The 21,805-nt window shown below is 35.2% G+C and overlaps 1 protein-coding gene across 1 annotated transcript in view; it reads right to left on the reverse strand.

The window, feature by feature from the left end:
* HS3ST4 (heparan sulfate-glucosamine 3-sulfotransferase 4) overlaps positions 1-21,805 on the reverse strand; it is a 458,983-nt gene that overhangs the window by 314,723 nt on the left and 122,455 nt on the right. The window lies entirely within an intron of this gene.

The following is a 21,805-nucleotide window of genomic DNA, read 5'->3' on the forward strand; positions in this document are numbered from 1 at the left end:
CCCAGGAGTCATCCTGGGTATACCAGAACCTAACTACATTAAAAAGAAAAAAGAAAACACTTCTCCCCTGCCAGAGGAAATCCATCTACAGTTAGCCCCTGAGGATCCCAAAATGGGCAAAGCCCTAAGTGGAAAAGAATTCTAAGTAACCATATTCTCTACTGATAGAATTGTTTCTTTTTGGGTCAGGTCAAATTCACATTTCTAAAGCTCTAGTCACTTGTGGCATGCTTTCCTTACAACCTTTCTGTGTGGTATAATTGTGTGGTGTAATTGTGACAGTGTAATTGAGGTTGCCTCCATTTTATAAGACAAAGAAATCTGAGGAAGAGGGGGACAAATGACTTGTCCATGGTCACACAACCCAGAGGAAAGACTTGAACCCAGAACTTTTCCCTCCAAAACTACAATTCTTTCCACTATACCACAAAGACTGATCATCTCTGAAGGAGAACTTGGTCTTCCAACAATGGTAATAAGGTCATTAGTCTATTGAACAAATCTGTTTATATTGTTAAGGATACCCTCCACAGACACAACCAGATATTTTCTAAACAACTAAAGAGCTCCATAAATATTAAATGGCTACAGTCACTACATTCCATAAATATACTATCTTTATCCCAATAAGTTAATCTTTAAAGATTTTTTTTAAAAACGAGATCAATACCTAGGAGAATATATTCCAAATATACTGGATTTAAAAATGATTCAGACTTTTAATTCCAAAAGCTTTTAAATGATGTTAGTTACTATACTGGATACAGTCTTTAGGTGGCAGTGACTGTTACTTGACAACTTTAAAATTAGTATGTACCTAAACTTGCCAAATTGACTGACTCAACTGCCAAGTTTTTACAATGCCAAGGACAATGTGGTTCCCTTTTATTTGTGTAGAACAGTGACACCTAGTGGCAGGGGAAGCTAATCACAAAAGGGAAATTTATGAATGTATCCCCACCCCCACTTCGACCCCCTGTTCACCTATCCATCCCCTCATAAGATGAGAAGGAAGGAGACAGGATGTCTCCCTTGTATCATTGCTCCTGCTGAGGCTAAATGTTGGTTGCCTACTACATAGTTCAAATGGAATCGAGAGATTTATTCAGAGCTCTGCAAATACCTTTATACTATCATCGTACATAAGCTTCCATTTTAATGGCAATCCCAGATTTTCTACATGGCCATCACTTTAGTCATAAAAATTGTCAGAATATGTCGGGAAGGGAAGGGGGGAAAAAGAATTCCTTGAGTTTCTGGAGGAGAGACTGTGATCAAAGGCATAGTTCCCAAATGACTAGTTGCAAAACTATGGCAACCTAGTAAAATCCTAGTTGTCAGCAGTAGATTACTAAAATGAATCATCCATCTTCCAGAAAAAGGCTCTTCCTGGAATTGCCTGATGGGAACAAACTTGAAATTATAGGGATGATAGGTAGAGGGAAACACTTGTATCCCACAGTATTATCACTTCCTTGGGCCAGGTATAGACTGACTTCCCCAAGGTTTCATTGCATAAGAACCAGAACCTCCCTCCATCAAAGTCCAGATTTTAGGAAATAAAATTAAACTTGGCTTTCAGCTAGCTTGATACATGAAAATGCATATTACAGATATTACACCTTTGCCACAGTGGGAGAGGTTCTGAATTTGAAATCAGAAGATCAAGAGTGCTCTATTTGGCTCTGCCACTAATAAATTGTATGACCTTAGGCAAATCTTTCACCTTTCTGAGTATTAAAAAGAAATGCCCTAGATCAAGTAACCTTTTTGGGTCATTGGAGCCTTTTGACTGTTTTGTGGAGACAATGTACACCCCTTCGTAGAATACTGTTTTTAAATGCATAGAATTTAAAATACATAAGATTACAAAAGAAACCATGTTGAAAAATAGTGATCAATGTTTTTTAAAGTTAAGATCACCTTTGCCCAAAGGGCTATAAAACCATGTATAACTTTTGATCCAGCAATACTACTACTACTACTACTACTACTACTACTACTACTACTACTACTACTACTACTACTACTACTAGGTCTGAATTGGAATTGTGGCAATGCCCAACAATTGGGAAAGAGATGAACAAATGTAGTACAAGAATGTAATGGAAAGCTATTCTTCTAAAAGAAATGATGAGAAGGAAGATTTAAGAAAGATATGAACTGATGCTGAGTGAATAGAGCAGAACCAGGAGAATATTATACACAGTAACTGCAACATGGTGTGATGATCAACTTAGCTCTTCACAGCAATACAGTGATCAAAGACAATTATAAAGACTTGTGATGGAAAATGACATCCACATCCAGAGAAAGAACTGGTATCTGATCTGAATGCAGATCTAAGCATACTATATTCACAATTTTTTATTTTTGTTTTTTTCTCAAGGTTTTTCCCTTTTGTCCTGATTCTTAAACAACATGAAAGTAATAGATGAAACAATATAAGTAATATAGAAATGTTTAATAATTTTTTGCATGTATAACCTATATCAGATTATTTCCTTTCTTAAGGGAACAAGAGAAGGAAGGAAAGAAAAACATTCTGGAACTCAAAATTTTATAGAAATGAATGCTGAAAACTATCTTTAAATGTAACTGGAAAAAATAAAATTCTAAAAATAATCAAATTCACAAATCCCAGGTTAAGATTTCCTGAAAATCTAGATAGAAGAGAAACCTCAACTTAATGTGACAGAATATTTTCCATCTGATCCTTCCTGCCATGACATCAAAAACTTAGGAAGGATGATTCACTTTCCAAAGCAATGTTTTAACCCACAAAATGATTCATAATTGTATTCCTTTAAATAATCACATTCCCTTAGATAGTTTTAAAGTTAATTTTTATAAATCAAATAAATGATTTAACTTAAACTAGAAAATTTTAAATGTAATTCAATTTATGTAAATGAATGAATGTTTTGACTGAAACACAATCTGGAATGAATCACTGCAGAAATTAAGGTTCACCCTCACATGAAGGTGCCTATATGATTTCCTATTTTCTAGCTTTTATATACTTGATATTGCATTGTGAGAGCCCTTTTAGTCTTTTTAAATATAAAAGGGGACAGGGATTGAAAAAGGTTTATATCATTCCTACATAGTAGACAGGAAGATTTGATCATCAAGGTTCCTTCCAGCCCTTATTTTCTATGATTGAGTTTTGAATGGTTTTGTTTTGTTTTGTTTTGTTTTGTTTTGTTTTTTGGCAATATCTGGAGGACAGTTACTATCAGATTTTTGAAACAGCCCTTCTTCAAAACAGGTTCCTCCCACCCTCTGATTTCTGTGTGTGCCTTTGCAATGAAAGAAAAATATAAGAGATGAGATATGTTTATACTGGCTTTGTACATGTTTCATTCATCACAGCTGTATGCTGTACCAAGCATGCCAAGAAATGCCAAAGCAACCTCCAGTCACAAGATTTCAGTGTACAGGCTGACCACATGCAGCAAAGCCAGGACCAATGCAGCTCCTTAATGGCGGACATAGTATTGAAGGAAACAGATGACAAATGACATGAAGTCAGAGTCATTCCTGTGGTCTCTGGTGGGAGCAAGCAAATGTGCACAAGGAGGGCAAAGAAGTTCAGACTTCAAGGACAGGCTGAACCACAGGGGTAAACCTGGCTTCAGAACAGTTTTTGTGAACAAGATCTGAGGGTGTTAATGGACTGCAAGCTAAATGTATGCCAACATTGTGATTCAGCTGCCAAGAAAGCCAGTGTGATCTAGGGATGTCTAAATAGAGGTTTAGCATCCAGTTCAAAGAAGGTGGGTTTTCTTCTCCTCATGTTAGACTATAGTTGAAGCATTATGTCCAGATAGCAAGACATCACAAAATCAAATCACAGGAAAAATTACAGACACTTAGACTGAAGAAAGAAGTCCTGAGGATGCATTATTTCTGTCTTCAAACACTGAGATTTCTGATGCAGAAGGGGAATCAGATTCATTTAGCTGTTTAGCTCCAGAGGGCAGAATTAATGCCAATTGGAAAAAGCTTTAATAAGGAAGATTTCAGGTCAATATACAAGGTGATATTAGCAGAATTTACTAGAATTACCCAAAATGGAATGGACTGCTTTATGAGGCAATGGGTTCAGTTTTGAGGAAAGGATTCAAACTAGATGGTGATTTGTAAGGTGTAGTACAGAGAATTTTTACATGGGGTGACAAGCTGAACTTAATGCCTTCCAAGGTCCCTCAAACTCTGATGTCTATCATCAGAAATAAAGTCACATTAGCCAGTCATCAATAGGGACAAAGTCTTAAGATAATGGACTGAAGCAGTCAGAACTAATGACTTCACAAGAAAATTAGGCTGCCACTGGAAAGGGAATGTATGAGAAGTAAACAATGGGCAATAACTAAAGAAGGGAATGTCCCTAACATTGTTCAAATCACTGATGTGAACAAGACCAACAGCAGAACACTGGAAGAATATAGGACATACATTGCCATGACTGGAGCTAAGTAGATGTACAGAATCATACAATTTCTGTTAGAAGGGACCACAGTGACCTATCTAGGCTAACCCACATTTGACTCAAAAGGTCTTCAAATGCGCTGATTAATTACTGTTCAGGTGAGTCAAAGTCTACTCTACTAAAGTCTACTGCTACTAAATGTTAAAGGATTTAAATCCAAGTCCCTTGATACTATGTCCAGTGCCTTTCACTATATCATGCTTTAGAAATGACATTTCACGTTTGTAAGCCTCCAGTCATTTTCTCCTCACAAAAATGATTTAATCATACACCTCTCAGGTGCTTTCAGAATACTTTACAAACTTTAAAGTCCTATGCACAACAGTTAAGTTCCTCACCTGTAAGATTTTAGAAAAACATCACAGTAGACATGGAAAAGGCAACTAAAAAATGCCTAAAAACTAGAACAAGCAAACATTTTATAGACTTTAGAAATAGATGTTCATTTGTGGTGTGTCTCAAAATATTCTTAAGCAAGTAACCTGATCTCTCTGAGTTTCAGTTTCCCAATCTTTAAAAGGGGAATAATAGACTGACTCTCTCACAGGGATATTGAGTACCATTATAATATCATTAGGTATACCCCTGTTTGGGCTTTATTTCCTTCTTCCAATCTTTATGATAATCATTTCAAGGTTGTCCTTGCTTCCATTTTCGTACCCACTGCCCCCCAGACCCTTGACTTTCTGTAGTCCCAGTTCTTAAATTAATCTCTATCCCTTTTACCATCTGCCTCTGGAGGCAATCACCGATAATATATGCCTGGGTCTGGTATTAACTGATATTATCTATCTTCTATTGGACCACATAAGCAGAATGGAAATCCTTGGTTTCACTCTTATTGGAATCTTATGTTATTGGCCACAGTAGTAGTTGTGAACTTTGCACTTCACTTCCCTACTCCAGCTTCTCTCTCTCTAAGAGGATGAACTGATTACTGACTTCCCTGTACTCTCTTCATTTCACCTCTCCATTATTTTCCTATCCTTTCATTCCATCAGATCATGGAAGATGAAATATCACTCTTTCCTTTCAAAGGTAATGTCAGACCCTAGCCTAAAGTCTTACCCTATTTCCAATGTCTCCCAACTCCACCTCCTTACCATTGCCCTTATAATGATTTTCTGTTTACAGAAAACACATATTTACTCATCATCTTCAGAACATTTGAGGTAAACAGTACAAGGAAGTCAAGTTCTGAAGAAAAAAAAACAGGAAAATGTCCCCAGACATTCAATGAAAAAAATTGCATCTAGACCTTGGACTTGGGCTACTGATTTCCTTATTTTGGGTTTTGTTTTTTCATTATACCAGGGTTTCTTTCCTTGGAGAACTTTTTTTATATATTTATCAAAATACAATTGATTTCTTTTGTTATCCTGCATAATTTATTTTATACACTTATGAACATTGTTCTGAAAAGGGTTCTATAAATTTCCTCAGATTGAGAAAAGGGATGATGATACCCACAAAAAGGTTAAGAATCCCTGCACTATCCCCTAATATTATCTTCAATCTCTATTTTTAAAAATTTCTTTAAGGCCTACAAAGATATTCAAGCCTCCCTGATCTTAAGAAAAAATAAAATACAATTCCCTTGATCCTGCCACCCTCTTTCCAGTTATCTTCTCTTCTTTACCAACAAATCTCTACTGATATTTCTGCAATTTGGCTTTCATCCCCAAGACTGTACTAAAACAATTTCTCCTGAGTTACCAGTGACCTTAGTTCAAATCCAACCATTATCTTCAAGTTTTCATTTTTCTTTATCTTTCTAGGACATTTAACATTGTAATTATACCCTCCTAGATATGATCTCTTCTCTTGGCTTCCATGACTCTATTCTCCTGTTTCTCCTTCTATGATTCCTATTGTCCCTTCTCCAATATCTTTCCTCCTCATATCCTAAATGCAAGCAGTATTTTTCTCTCACTGCATTAAGGATTCTAAACCTAGGGTATGAGTACTTTTTTAAATACATTGATAACTATATTTCTTTTTTTAAAAAAGTATTCAAATGTAAAATTTTATTTTGGTTTGAGAGAAAGTGTCCTTTGATGAACAAAGTTCAAAAAGACTTTGCCCCCCTCCTTTCTTTATCAAGATTGAATATCCCTGCTTCCCCAATCCCAATACTGATTAGTACAGAATCTTTACCTTACTCAGTTTTACAGACTTGGTTTATCTTACTTTGGCAATCCTGTAGAATACTCTTGGGATACCATGTTGCTGCCAGTTTGGGGGTAGGTATCCCCTTGACTTTAGCCTTAATACAGTTCAGAATTTCCATGCTCAAGTAATCCATCCTTAGTCTCCCTTCTACTGGGGTTTACAGACAGGCCCCATTACCATTGGTAACTATCCTCCTTTTCTTTTTTTTTTAAATTTATGTATTTATTTTTTTAGGGTTTTTTTTTTGCAAGGCAAACAGGGTTAAGTGGCTTGCCCAAGGCCACACAGCTAGGTAATTATTAAGTGTCTGAGACCAGATTTGAACCCAGGTACTCCTGACTCCAAGGCCGGTGCTTTATCCACTATGCCACCTAGCCATCCCTATTTATTTATTTTCATCCATATGCACATGTATATCTCCAAGTTACAAAATTTCCCTCCATCCTCCTTTCCTATCCCATCCCTCAGCAGGGAACAGTCAGTTTAGCATTTCACATATTCTGATAAACATGTTTACATATTAGTAATTTTTGGCATGAGGAATTAGGATTAAGCAAAAGAGATACATAAGAGATAATTTTTATAAAGTAGTCATCAGATTAGGAAGGATTTCTTTTCTGTGTGTTTTGATAACTATATTTCAATACAATTATCCCTTCCACATTGCAATTTTCCACTTCTTGGTTTTCATATATTACAGGTTGGCAAAAGAAATTAAATAAGAATTTTGGGGGAGTTTTACAGAAGCCACAGACAGCATGTGAAGGTCAGCAAATGATACAGAAAAGGTTTAGAAATACAGAAATGTGTAAAATGTATGTATAGTATTGTGTAATATAAACATATTTTATCTTTTAATACTGCAAACACCCCATTAAAAAAAAGAAAAAATGTAGACTTCTTCTTTGGAATGAAGGAGAACCAAAATTTTTTACATATATTTTCCAGTTTGCTAGGGAATCCCATAGTCTAGGCACTGCTATGTAGAAAGGATAATTGTAAAATTAGTTTCTTCTATATTTTATGCTTTTAAAAACATAATTCCAAAAGGGGGTCAAAAGGTTTCAAGAGATTTCCAAAGGCTAAAATGACACAAAAATGTTATGAATCTCTGCTCTACATGCTTTCCATGGCAAGTTCTTCTACTATAATGGCTCCAATTATTAATTCTATGTGGATGATTCCAGTCTCAGGATTTGTAGATGTATCCTCTCTCATGAGTCTTGACATTTCTTGTATATCTTTACCTGGATCTCTCATGCCTCAAACTTAACATGACTAAAAATTAATATTCTTACCTTCCTCATAAAACCTATCCCTTCTCTAAACATCATTATTTCCTCCTGCTTGCCCAATCTCTATCTTCTAAGCTACCTCTGGGCCTTCATTCTCCTTTAACCTTCATGTCCTTCGATTTGCCAAATGCTGTCTCCCTTCTACTTCTCCTGCCGAAACCAGTCCCCATTTCTTTTCACTTGCACTACTGATAATTGTCTCTTGTCTCCCCTTCCTCCAGTATTTCTGCCAAATCATGTTTCTAAAGAATAAATCTCATCATGGTTGTCTCCCACAAGTTACTCCTTGGTCTAAAAAAAAAGAAACTTCAATAGCTTATCAATACCTACCCAAAAAAATGATAAAGCTTCTCAATCTGGTTTTTATCCCTCCACAGTCTAACTTCTGCCTAATTTTCCAGCTTTAATTTACACTCTCACCCTTGATGTACTCAACATTATGACTAAGCAGTACAATTTCCTATTCCCTAATCTTACCCTGGCCTCTCATATCTCCACACAACACCATTCCTCCTCCCCTAGCACAGATTTTTTTTCCTCCCTACTGAAAGTCTGTTCTTTAAAGTCCTAACTTGGAATACACCTCCTCTAAGCCATAATCCCTGCTTCCTCAAATAGAAATGATGCCTCACTTCTCAGATTCCCTCATTTTATTCTATTTGGCCTCTATGATACATAGTCTATCTTTAAGTAAACATTTGTCTATGTCTCAACCCTGAAGGCAGGAACTACACAAGTTTTCATTTTTGCATCACCAATATCTAGTGCATGCTAAGCATTTAATAGACATTTGTGGAAGTGAACTGAACTTCAATGAAGGCTATTGTCTTAGTGAGCACTTCTTAATATGGTAGACTAAATTTCACAGAGAAATTCTTGGGATTCCTTGGGGTTCAGTCCTCAAAAAAGAAATAATCACTGCATTAGAGGCTTCAGGATTGAGAACAGGAGAGAAGTATAGGTGTGGTGATTTTCCAGGAAGATTACCTTCCCACTTCTCACCCTGGGGAGGGGAGGAGGTTGTCAAGTGTAACATTTGATTTCACTGTCCAGCAGGATATTTGATGTCTTTACATATAAGCTAAAGGCTTATTATATAGTTTTGGAAACCTTCCCTGATGTTAAGTCAAAGAAGGAAAGACAATAGTTGTAACTAATCAAGTAGAATGGTTGCATATTTCAGCATGAGAGAGGAGGGTGTAAAATGAGAGTGAACACAGCAGCGAGGAATCCCCAGCATTCTGGTGGCAAGGCAATAAAAAAGAAATAGAAGGTGAATCAATGATGGTGAGTGTATGCATTTCAAGGGTGATTTTAATGGGAGAGTTACCCTATAAAGTTGTGATATCTGGAATGTGGGTGGGAAGTTATACTTAAATTTAGAGTTTGTGGCCTTGTCATTATAATACACAGTATCTACCACTAGGGTAGGAATAATGAAAAGAGTTATAAGATATGATCCTCTCTTGTACATTAAGAGTATACTAAGTTTGGGAACAGTTAATCTCATTTTTACATTTATATTTCTGAAGGAGAATACCTAGGAAAGGAGATGGGGAATATATATCAAGCAATCTAACAGTTAGAGAAGGTAGAGAAAGGTTGATATCTTAGCTCTCCTTGGTAAAAAGGGATCCATTATTGACACCACTGTTTAGAGGTCCCATCTTCTAGTCAGACTGTTGTGTGTTATTTTGAGTTCCAGGCAACCATCTTATCTTTAGTGAGTCCTTTTATCTCCTAGCAGAAAGAAATGCCAAGCATTACAAAAGTTTCTCTTCTTATATTCTCCAAAATGAATTTTTAAACTCCCATTTTGGAGTTCAAAAAAATACCAACCTGCTTTCACTTACATTACTTTCCTTGGTTCTATGATATAATTTTAAAAACAAGTCTTTCTGATAGTTTTGCTTTTATATCATGAACAATTCCAGTTACAACCCTTGACTTTCCATTTAAACCCTCCTTCATAAGAAAAGCAATTAAGAAAAAGCAATGTTAACTGTGTTTGATTATGAACACCACATTACACAGACATAGTCCCCCACCTCTCTAGAGAGAGATATGTTCCATCCTCTATTCTCTGTGGTCAAGATTGGTCAAAATAATTACTTCAAGATCAGTAACCTTTATTGCATTCTTTCTATTTGCTATTATTGTTGCATCTATTTTCCTCTTGGATCTGCTTACTTCACTCTTCATCAGTTCCTACAAGTGTCTTCATGTTTCTCTGAATTCCACCTATTTGTGGTTTCTTAATGCACAATAATACTCTTTCACATTTATATATCATATTATGCTCAGTCAATCGGTGAATATTTTGTTTCCAAGGTCTGTTTTGCTGCCATGTTATAAATTTTTAAGTACATACTAGATAAACTTATTCTATAGCATGGAGTAAAGAAATCTTCAGAAGATAATTCTACGTCAGAATGAATTGGGCCTCTTCTCTAACTTCAGAGCAGTTTTCCCTTAACCATTAACTCAATTTATACATTCCTAGTACTAAGCAGTAGCAGTTCCATGAGTTCTTCTTAGGGCCACAGAGACATGATCAATGGGGCATGCCTCTGAAGATTTGAGTTTCTTTCTTACTCAGTCCTTGATCCTTAAATCCAAGAAAGGCTGGGCATAATAAGATGATACTGAGGGGTTGTTTTGACTTAGGTCCCAAAAAAAGCATCTGAAAGAGAGAGTCAAGGTAGAAGGGTCCACAGAAATGGAATTCAATCTTTGGGGTGAGAGTAGGGGGAAATGATAAAGGAGGCTCTGTATGCATTTCTTTAATTCGTTGATCTTGCTGATTTAAGAAAAGGTGGGAATCCAAAGCATTTCAACTAGCAATCCAAAGAAAGTGTTAAGTCAATGACTGGCCAAGTGTGAAAATAACTCTACTAATGACTTACATTAAAAAATAATGGGGCATAAAAGGAATCACTGATGGCATTTATAACTAGAAAAGGGGAGGACCAGTCATGGAGTACGAGTCAGAAACAACAGCTGAACAGATAGTCTAAATACTGCACCTGTATCCACACAATATCAATAAGGAGGATGAGGATAGAGAGACTTTGTGATCTTATGCAGATCATATAAGGAAGATTTTCAGAACTACTAGGGAAAGAATTGCACAAGATAAGAAGGTATGAAAAGGTTACTGCATGTACCGGTTAAGAGAATACAAGTGAATTCCTGAAGCCAATAAAATATTTCAATGATCCCACAGCCCAAATTCTCTGTTGATGGCATATGGTATCAGAGAAAGCGCTCTAGATTTCAAAGTAAAGAGAGTGTGGGTTCACTCCCCAGATCTACCATCTGCTATTTGGCACAGTTTTAATTGTTCACCTCACCTATTTCTGTCTCATTTGCCTCAACTGTAAAATAAAGGTATTACTGAACTAGATCACAGTAAAAACCTCTTCTAGATATAAATCCTCTAATCATACAAGTTTTCTCCTCCCCATCCTGGACTCAGAAATTATTTGGGATTATCTTTTAGGTCTATTCTTATTTAGCAATTGCATTCCATGTCACTTTGGGGACCAAGTCACCATGTCGAGTATTGTTATTTTTCATTTTTAAGTGACAAACATGCCCTTCCATCTACCACATAAACAGCAAGCTCAAACTCTTCTGTTATTTTTACCCCTGTGCTGAAAAATCAGTGGATATATAAATTTGTTACCTAAAGGAAGCTTCCCCCAAACAGGAGAAGTGCATATTTTATTTATTTATAATTATTTGTTAGATTTGTAAAACTGCTCCCATTGCTGGAATGCCTCTGGCTAAATGCAAATTAAAACACTTTTTAAAGTAATAAAAACAGCAGCAGCATCATTTTAATTACCCATTGGGGGATGCCAGCCTGAAAAAATAGTTTTTACAATGTGCCTGCCTGCTTAAGGGTGTGAGTTTTACTATTCAGATTTTCAAGATGCTAAAGCCCAACAATTCCCACTGGCTATCTAACACCTCTCTTTATAAACACGTAACAATGTCTACCCATTTTTGGCACTCAAAGTTTTGCCTAATACCTTCCTCACAGCAGAAAACCTGTGAAAAAGGTTTATCTAGTTTACTTGTATGTACATACTTGTATGTATGTAGTAGAAGCTTAATTATTCCCACTTTACCGATGAAGAAACTAAAGCTCAGAAAATTTAAATGATTTGCCCAGGAATGTGCTTAGTAAAAACTGGAAACAATATTCAAGCACAGGTTCCTCAATTCCAAATCTAACATGTTTTTTCTATATTACATTGTCTTTTTATGATGTAGATTTTCATGCTGGGTCTCACATGCAAGAATTTAATAAAGTATTGGTACATGGGGCAGTTAGGTGGCACAGTGGATAGAGGACCGGCCCTGAAGTCAAGAGGAACTGAGTTCAAATCCGACCTCAGATATTTAATAATTACCTAGCTGTGTGACCTTGGCAAGTCACTTAACCACCTTTGCCTTTCAAAAACTGAAAAAGACAAAAAATTGAGTATTGGTACAAATCACACTTAGTAGTAAATGAGCTCAACACTAATTAAATGGGTTAAAATGGGTAAAACCAATAACAAGCTTGAGTATGAGGAACTCATAGATCACAGATCCATTTAAACACAAGATCAAAGCTACACTTACATGATGAAAACCCACTGATCATCTCAGATTCCTGGTTATTGTTAACAAATTAGGTATGTAAACCAGGCAAATCATTCTTTGGTCTCAATATCATCATTTCTAAAATGGGATAATAATTCTTATGTTACCAAAACACAATGATGTAAAAGTGTTTCCAATGCCCTAAAGCTACAGAAAAGTGAGCTATTATCTTAGCTGGTTAATAAGAAAATTTATTATATAGGAGAAAATTATGTTGCTTTGTGGTTTACAAACAGGATTGGACTGAATCATAAAATAGGAAAACAATTTAGTCATTTAAGAAATATTTATTATATTTCTACTATGTGCAATGCAATTATACTAAGTCCTATAAGACATTAAAAAATACAGTTCATAGTCTAATCAAATGAAGGTGATAAGGTAAATAAACAAATTTAAAATTAAAAATATTGCAAATTAGATTACATTAAATGTTTAAGAGGATGATTATGAAGTTCTGTGAAATCAAATGAAAATATAGATCACTTCTAGCTACTGGAATCAGAGATTTTATAGAGAAAGTAACATTTGAGCTGGGAAAGGCCCAGTAGAGTAGTGAAAGTAAAGGATAGGAAAATGGAAAGAAGTTCAGAAGTAGAAATATGGAGAGTAGAAACACATAGAAAGCAAAGACCTAGCAATAGGTGAACAATATGAAATTTACTCAAGAGATAGCAAATCATGCAACTGTACAAAAGAATAAAATGAGAAGTATAAATATGGAGACAAATTTAGAGAGCTAGGTTGTAGCCATATTACAGAGTTTTTCAAATGCTAGGCTAAAATAACTGATTCATGCTTCATTACTGAAGCTACATTGATTATTGAATGGAGTTTCAATAATAATAATAATAATACTCAAATTTATATAGTTTTTTCAGATTACAAAGTGGTTTCCTCACCCTATGAGGTAGGTAGAAGAAATTGTATTATTACTAGGTAATAGGAAACCACTGAAAGATTTTAAGAAGATGGAGATGAATAGAACTGATATGGAAGAGTAATCTGACAGAAGATTATCCAGTAAATTAAAGGGGGGAAGAATTTGGAAGCCAAGATTCCTGTATGGAGACCATTCCAATAAGAAAGCTTAAATTAGAATGATGACAATGAGAAATACCAAAGGCAGAGTTTTGAAAATGAACTCTTTTGATGTGATACTCTACAACCTAAGACATTTATTACCAGATTCCTGAATCATAACATTCCAAATTGCAAGTGGCCACACAGGTCATCTAGATCCATCCATATGTAAATAGTAATCTCAAGCAAATAGTCATCAAGCCTGAAATGAAGACTTGTCTCATGAAAAGTGTCCAATTCTATCTTGGTACAACTGTGATTATTAGAATTTATTTTTCCTTTTATCAAACAAAAATCTGCCTTCCTTATACCCATCTCCTAGTTTTAACTTCTAAGGTAAATTAAATTAAATTAATACACCATTCTCCTTACTAGGCATTGGAAATATGAGAACAAAAATGAAATGGTCCCTGCCCTCAAAAGGTTTAAATTCTAAAATATACAAATAGGTAAATGGTAACTTTATGGGAAATAAATAATCAAAAAAATTAGAAGCATGGAGAAAGCATTAACAATTGGAAAATAAGGTAAGGGTCATGGAGCACGGTTATATGAGTTATGACTCCAACACATTAGGAATTCTCAGTTATATATTACTACAACTCTTCAAAAACAAGGGAAAAGACCTTTGAGAGTCTGAAAAGCATCTTTCATTTGGCAACCTCTCTAATCGTATTTTCCTTAGACCTCATCTAATATCCATCTAACACTGCTCACAGCCTTACACAGGTAGCACTGTATATCTTGGAGACAAAAGGCACCAGAGAAGTGTAGTACAATGAATGCAAGGTCATCTGGATTCCTCCTGGGGTCATCTAACTTTTGACTGGAAAAGAATATTATGTGTAGGAAGGAGAGAACGAATTCAATTCAAAACAACAGACATCTGGGTGGCTGGAGGGACAAACAAAATGTTTATACAGTCACAAGCTGACTATACAAGAAAATAATACAACATTTACTTAAATAAAGACAACAGTGCAAAGAAAGTGGTAAATGCAAAAGAAAAATTTCAGAATTAATACTGAGAAACTGATAAATGAAGAGATCACTTTCAGCTGCAAATAGATAAGTCAAGAAAAAATTGTTGAAAGAGATGAAACCTGGTTGAAATGTTGAAGCAAAGAAGGGATCTGGAAAAGAAGTTGATTCCAGCCAGGAACAAAGGTATGGAGACAAGAGAGGGAAAGATGAGGAGAGATGGGAAGCAGATCAGTTAGGATGAAACATAGAATAGGCAAAGAGCAAGAGTGTAAGATAAGCCTGGAAAGGTAGGGTCATTGTGGTCTTGAATGCCACAATGCAGAATTTGTGTTTTATTTTGTAGGTAATAGGAAGATAAAGATATTTAGGAACAAGAATTACACCACCAAACAAATACATTAAGAAGATTCATTCAGAGGTACTGAGAAAAAAGAACTAAAAAGAAGCAAAAGTAGAGCAATGAAGGCCAAAATTTCTTGTGATTTCTTGCCTCTTCATAGAGGATATATGTTAATTTCCAAAGTTTCGAAAGAATCTTTTCACTGAATAAAATTCTATAGCTAAGAAAAAAATAGGGCACAAAGACACATTATAATACTATCCTTCAATATGCATTGTAATTCACATTTATATAATACTTTACAGGTTCAAAAAGTATTTTCCACACCATCACTTTGTGAGGTGGGTTGGACAGGTATTATTCTTCCTATTGTATAAATGAAACTCAGTAAGATGTCAGGTTATTCAAGGTCTCCCAACTAATCAATAGCATAGCACAGATTCAAATCCAAACCTTCTATTTCCAAGATTAGTGGTCCTTATTACACTGCTTCTCCATTATCTAGGCAGTAGATATTAGGGATAAGGTTAACTAAAGATAGGGGTAAGGGCATCAATGCTTCACCTGTGAATTATGGGGATCTAATTGTTGACTTCTGATTAAGATCAGTTGCTGAAATCCAAAATTATGAAGTAGAAACATGTAACAAATTATCTCAACCACTTTTTTTCCTCCAATAAGGAAATTAGTCAGGCTCAGAGGACTTGAATGCCAACTGAAAAGCTGTTGATAAGGACTGCAAATAAACAGGAGATATAATTTGAAAATATATTTGCTGTAGTCCCTCTGTCTATCAGATGTCTATCTGGTATAAGTCCAGGTTTGAGAACTGTGAACTTTACCTAAAGAGGCCCTTTTATTATCATTGTTATTATGATCCATAAGACATTTTACTAATCTGAACAGCTGCCATACTAGAGAGTTTCAAGGAACATATAGTTCAGTTGAAAGAATGTTGACCTAGGAAAATCTCTGAATTATTGCCTCTGACATTACTAGCCATGTGACCATGAGGACATCCCTTCACAACCTTTTGAGCCTTAGTTTCCTCATCTGTAAAACTGGAATCATAATACCCATGTCACCTACCTCATGGGGTTGCTGTAAGGAAAGAAAGTATCGCATCAACTGTAAAGAACCACACAAAAACAGGTTACTATCACAACACACTGCTCCATTCACATTCTGAAGCTGCCTCTTTTCCTGTGACTTATTCTCCTGTCAGGAAATACTAAGAAACTAAGGCTGCAAAGGCAACTATGAGACAAACTGAATGATCGTCAAAATACAGTCAGCAAGATTTAAAAATATGGATAAAGGAAAGATATTAATATCCCTTCCAAGGTAATCAGTACTTTTTGTTTGACAAAGAAATTGCTTAGTATTTATGTTTTATGCAAATAATCTATGTTAATGTCTAGGCTGTATATTATATAACTCTGCATATAAGTGTTGGTAGAAAATACATGCCAATATATTGTTAACTGCTCCCTCATATAAACACAACGATTTCATAAATATACAGTACCTTGTTCTTTAAAACATTTATTATAATTTTATGCAATGTGAATTACCACCAAGTAAAAAGGCACGGCCATTGTGTGCTTTTCAATTATATCAAAATGAACTGACACATTCTATGAGTCGCTGTGTTCCCAGACATTCTCTGAACTCCTGCAGTGTCTGTCCTAGGAGTCAGCTTTAAGGTACTCTGAGCAAGTTATTGTCACCATGGCTCATCTTTGCTACCTGACTCATTTGGGGACATATGCTCCTTATTGTGTATTAACAATGAAAGCTTCCTTGTCCATGAGAGCTTTGAAGTTATGGAACGAAAGTCAAATGGCAAAGATGAGATCCATAGACAGACATGATATTCTCACACAGTCACATCAGGAAAGTAAAGACTTTAAAAAGCCAATGTAGGTACCAATTCAATTAATCAAACGTTTATTAAAGATTTCTTCTTTACAAACTACCTGCTCTGCACAATGGGGGAAATGCAAAAATGTAAAGATATAGTTCTTGCCTCACATAACTTAACAATCTTAGCAAGATATAGGCAGATAGATATATAGTATAATAAAAATATATAAAATAACAAAAGCATAATGCTGCAAAATCCAAGGTGGGAAGATCATTTACAGCTCAAAGCATCTAAGGAGGCATTGGAGCCAATCCTTGAACAATAAATAGGATTTCAACAGGAGTTGTGGATGTAATCCAAACAAATAATATAAGCAAGGAAACAGACATCTGAAGACCACTCTGCCCAAGTAATCCCAGCCAATGATGACCTCATGTGAAAATAATTGAGACAGTTTGATACTGTGGATAGAGCAATTGACTTGGAATCGGAAAATTGACTTTTGTCCTGAGGCTACTACCAAACCTAAGCAAGTTTCTTCATCTATAAAATAAGAGGGTTGGATTCAATTAACGTTAAGGTTCAATACAACTCTAATATATTCTGATTCTGTGGAACAGATCTATATATAAATCTATTGATAGCAATAGCTTATTGAGAATTTCTTTTTCTCTATGTCTAAAGAGGATCAAGTTTTACCCTGAAAGAAATTCCTACTTCTATATGTCCAAAGAATAGAATCAAGTTTCACCCTGAGAGAAAAGCAAAGCTGAAAATGAGGGATTTTGAAAAGTACAGAAGCTCATAGTGCTTATACTAAGTCTTTCTTTGTCAAAGTAATCTTGGACCATCACCAGTCATCTTCATTTTGTTTTTCTTGCCAATGGACTTTGATGACTCAGGAGGAGAGAGAGTGAGGTTGATGACTTTACAAAGCTCTGTCTTATTTATATGTCACCCTCATGATGTCATTGGTACTCTTTAAGAACAAAGAACAACAGCAAATTTTGCCAAAAAAAAAAGAAAACAATATTGAAAAACTCAAAGTAGGAATCCCCTATGGAAGAAGAATAGAAAGTCAAACTGGAAAAGGGAAGAGATGTCAAAGATTACTAAATGTTTTCAAACTCTCATCAAGAAGATAATAATGAAACCTAGAGAAAATTAATAATTAGTCCATTATTACAAAGAGCATTAAGTCAATTAATCCATCAATAAGTATTTGGTGGAAGCACATACATGGAGGTTAGCACTAAGCTAGAGCCTAAATACAAAGATAAAATGAAGCAATCCCAGCCCACAAGGAGCTTACATCTTACATTCTATGATGGGAGATAATATATACAAATATATATATATATATATATAAAGTATATGTAAAATTCATAAAAGCATGTGTATATGTATGTATATATAAATGTAATCTTGAGAGGGAAGACTACCTAATAGCTGATGGGTTGGATGGTAGGAAAGGGAACAGAACCATTTGAGCTTAGCAATTCTTGGGATTCTTGAGGATCATAGCAGAGTACAGGTTTTTGCAGGGCCTAGTCAATCAGAAAGGTTTGGGATACAAGGTCCTTCCTTCCTCACATTGAACTGCCTGCCTTTTTCTACAGTACAAATGTAACTGATTGTGGAAAAGCTCAATACTTAGGCAAGTTGAGCACCTGTTTGATGAATTCTTGATCAGTAGAAAATGTTGAAGATTGTCTACTAAAGCATGAAAGATATCATCTAAAGCACTGGAAGGATTACCAACCCTCATAAAACAGCACATCATGGAATGTTGAAGAAAAAGGTAGTGACTGATACTATTTTTGAGAAATCATAGAGTGCAGAAAGATCTGGAGGCTAGACACAGGTAAATACATGACCAAATATTACAAAGATGTAAAAATGCCTCTGGAAACAGCATCCCAAGGAAGATCTGAGATCTTATTGCAATCCATTTACAAAGGGGGACAAAGTATTAGCTGATGTTCTAAAACATAAACCAAATTTAATTTTCATCTATAATCAAGCAATAGGCCTTGAAGATAAAAAAATGAAAAAGTTACTTCTGTTCTTCCATAAAGTTGGTGGATTTTTTCAAATTTTGTCTCAAACGATATGTTCATCCACATTCTCTAAAGATATGTAACAGGTCCTAGTCTATAGAGTATCTAATACCCTGAGGTATGGGTAGCTCCTGTACATATTTTTAATAGTGATTTAAATAATAAAAATGAGAACATGCTGATGAATCTGCAAAAAAATAACTAAAAGAATGAATTCAAATTCATACAGCTTGGTACAATAAGAAAAAGTAATGATTCATCTAAATTCAGAAGACTATAAGTACATTCAAAATGATAAGGCAATGTATCGGTTGGTCAGGAAGACAAAACTACTGCCAAGAGGCTTAATAAGGTCATACGAATCTTTTCCCCTGCAACTCTGCATGAAGGTAGAGAGACCAGTCTTCTGAGTCAATAGTACCTAAAATGATCCTTATACGTCTGAACTATTGTCAGGAGAAAGAGCAAAAAAGCCAGATAAGATATCTCTGCAGTTGAGAACAGATAACCCTGGGGAATGTAATTTCCTTTATGACTTCCACTGTGTGTCTGTTTGTGTAACTCCTCCTTTAGGTATGTTTGGAAAGAGTCTTAAGAAATGGAGCATGTTGCCTGAGGTCTTATGGACTAAGGCACTGATCTGTTTTGTAATTTCCTACACATTTTAGGAGAAAGTACATCACAAGATTGGGCAAGAAAGATCATCAATAAATTAGTCCCTGGCAACACTTTCTGAGTCCTTTCTAATTCTTTCAGGTATGCCTATGACAGAGAAACAAACTCTTGCAGTCAGAGGTCACAGGATAGGAATTCAAAAAGAAAATGTGGGAAATTGTACTATCTGAACTCCCCCTCAAAAAAAATTGCTTTGAGGCATATAAAGCTGTCAGCAAGTAATAATGATCCATAGTAAAAAAAACAGAATATCTACTATATAACAGCTTTCTTGATCTTGCTAAATATAACAAGATAAAGGTGATTTGGTGTGATAACATTTATTGATCTAATATATATTACCCAACTACCTGCAATCAACCTGTTGAATTAGAGACAGTTTCTTCTCCAAGGACTGTGTTAAAATTTGCTGCACTGAGTAGATAAATTAGTGAATGACTGGTAAATAAAATAACCAAACCATCATTCAATTTTTTAATGTAGCTGCAAAATAAATCTGAAAAATGCCGAAAATAAATCACCCTTTAATGTGGACCTTGTGGAAATGAAAACCATTCCTCTTCCTGAGTGGTGAAGAACATGCATTAAGTCAAAAGAATTGTAGTCATTGAATTTTAGATCTGGAAAGGATTTTGAACACTCTCATTTTACAGATGAGGAGTGTGAGGTACACAATAACTTTTCTGTGCTTGCACCATGAGTAAGTGATAGAGCAGATTTTTAAACTCACTTCTTCTTATTTCTAATCTAGTGCCTTGTTATACCACATTTTTATATTACGCAATAAACATTTACCTGTGAAAGGGAAAAAAAACAAACAAGTTTAAGAAATCTTTCTCATGACCTAAATCACCTTAATGCTCAATATAAGCAAATACCATCACAGCAAAACAATGTGCATGTCCTGTAAAAAATAATTATAATGTACTTTGACCTGTGGCAACCTTTCAATTTATATTTCAGTCTTTCAACCACTATTGCCTCAGAAAGACAACTTGGAGATGACAGGATGGCTGCCTTCAAACATTTTAATTACTCCCTTGTGAAAGGGGATTATGCTTACTCAGAGGAGAAAAGGGACAAATCAAGTGAAATTCACAGGGAAGGAAATTTCAACTCAATATGAAAAAAAGAGCTTTCTAATAATGAGTATTGAAAAATAGAATGGGAAATTTTGTGGGATAATAAAGTTCACCATCATTACAAACATTCAAACAGAGAGCTGAATATCAAAAGTTCTATGGAGGGGATTTATATAATCAAAAAATCTCATTTTCAAGACAAATGAGATTTTTTTGATTATATAAATTCTAGGACCCTCTTGTTGACCGCTATGTCTAAAAAGTATAAATTCCTTCCATAATATTCCCAACAAAGTCATTTAGCTTCTTCTTGAAGAGTCCAATTAATAAGTAACTCACAATCTCCCACTGGAGCATTACAATTGTTGAAATGTATTAAGCAAACTATGGATTATTTTGATTGTTTTGTCAAATGACCTCTCTCTGAAGTTCCTCATAAATCTAGACTAGTACAAATTTCTAATTTCAGGAAATAGGACTATGATAGAACAAGTCTCTTGGTTTAGGACAAGAAGAATGTCTGTCCTAATGTTCAAAGTAAGGGCAAGTCAACTGTTTTAGGAGGGGCAAGTAGCTCAGGAACTGAGAGAATTACTCCCCCTCAAAAAATTGTGAATTAAAAATTCCCAATGATAGAATCAGAGGCAGTAAGGGATTGATCTGCTATCCAAACTAAAAGGTATCTGATCTCATTTTACATATATTATGTATTCCAAGATGATTGGTTTATTTAAAGATCATTTTTCCAGTGACTTCTTATAATTCTAGAGAAACAGTTAACCAAGAGAAAAAAAAAAAAACTAATCCCAATAAGGAACAAGAGTCACACTTTTGAATCTATAACTTTGGGCTGAACCCTTCTCATCCCTGGAACTTACAATTTGTTCCCCTGCAGATAAATGACCTGAATTTAAATGAACTAACTTTAAGGCCTCATCAGCTCTTATATAGAACAAAGTATTTTGATCCTTACTAGGGTATCCAAAAAACACACTAGAAGCAGTGTGGACAAAGTACGAGGTCTACAGTCAGAAAGAGCTGGGTTCAACTGAGTCAAATTAAAAAAAAAAGCCATTCCTCAATTGAGAAATGGTTG

This window comes from Macrotis lagotis, chromosome 8 (assembly GCF_037893015.1).
Source record: "Macrotis lagotis isolate mMagLag1 chromosome 8, bilby.v1.9.chrom.fasta, whole genome shotgun sequence".
NCBI classification, from domain to species: domain Eukaryota; kingdom Metazoa; phylum Chordata; class Mammalia; order Peramelemorphia; family Peramelidae; genus Macrotis; species Macrotis lagotis.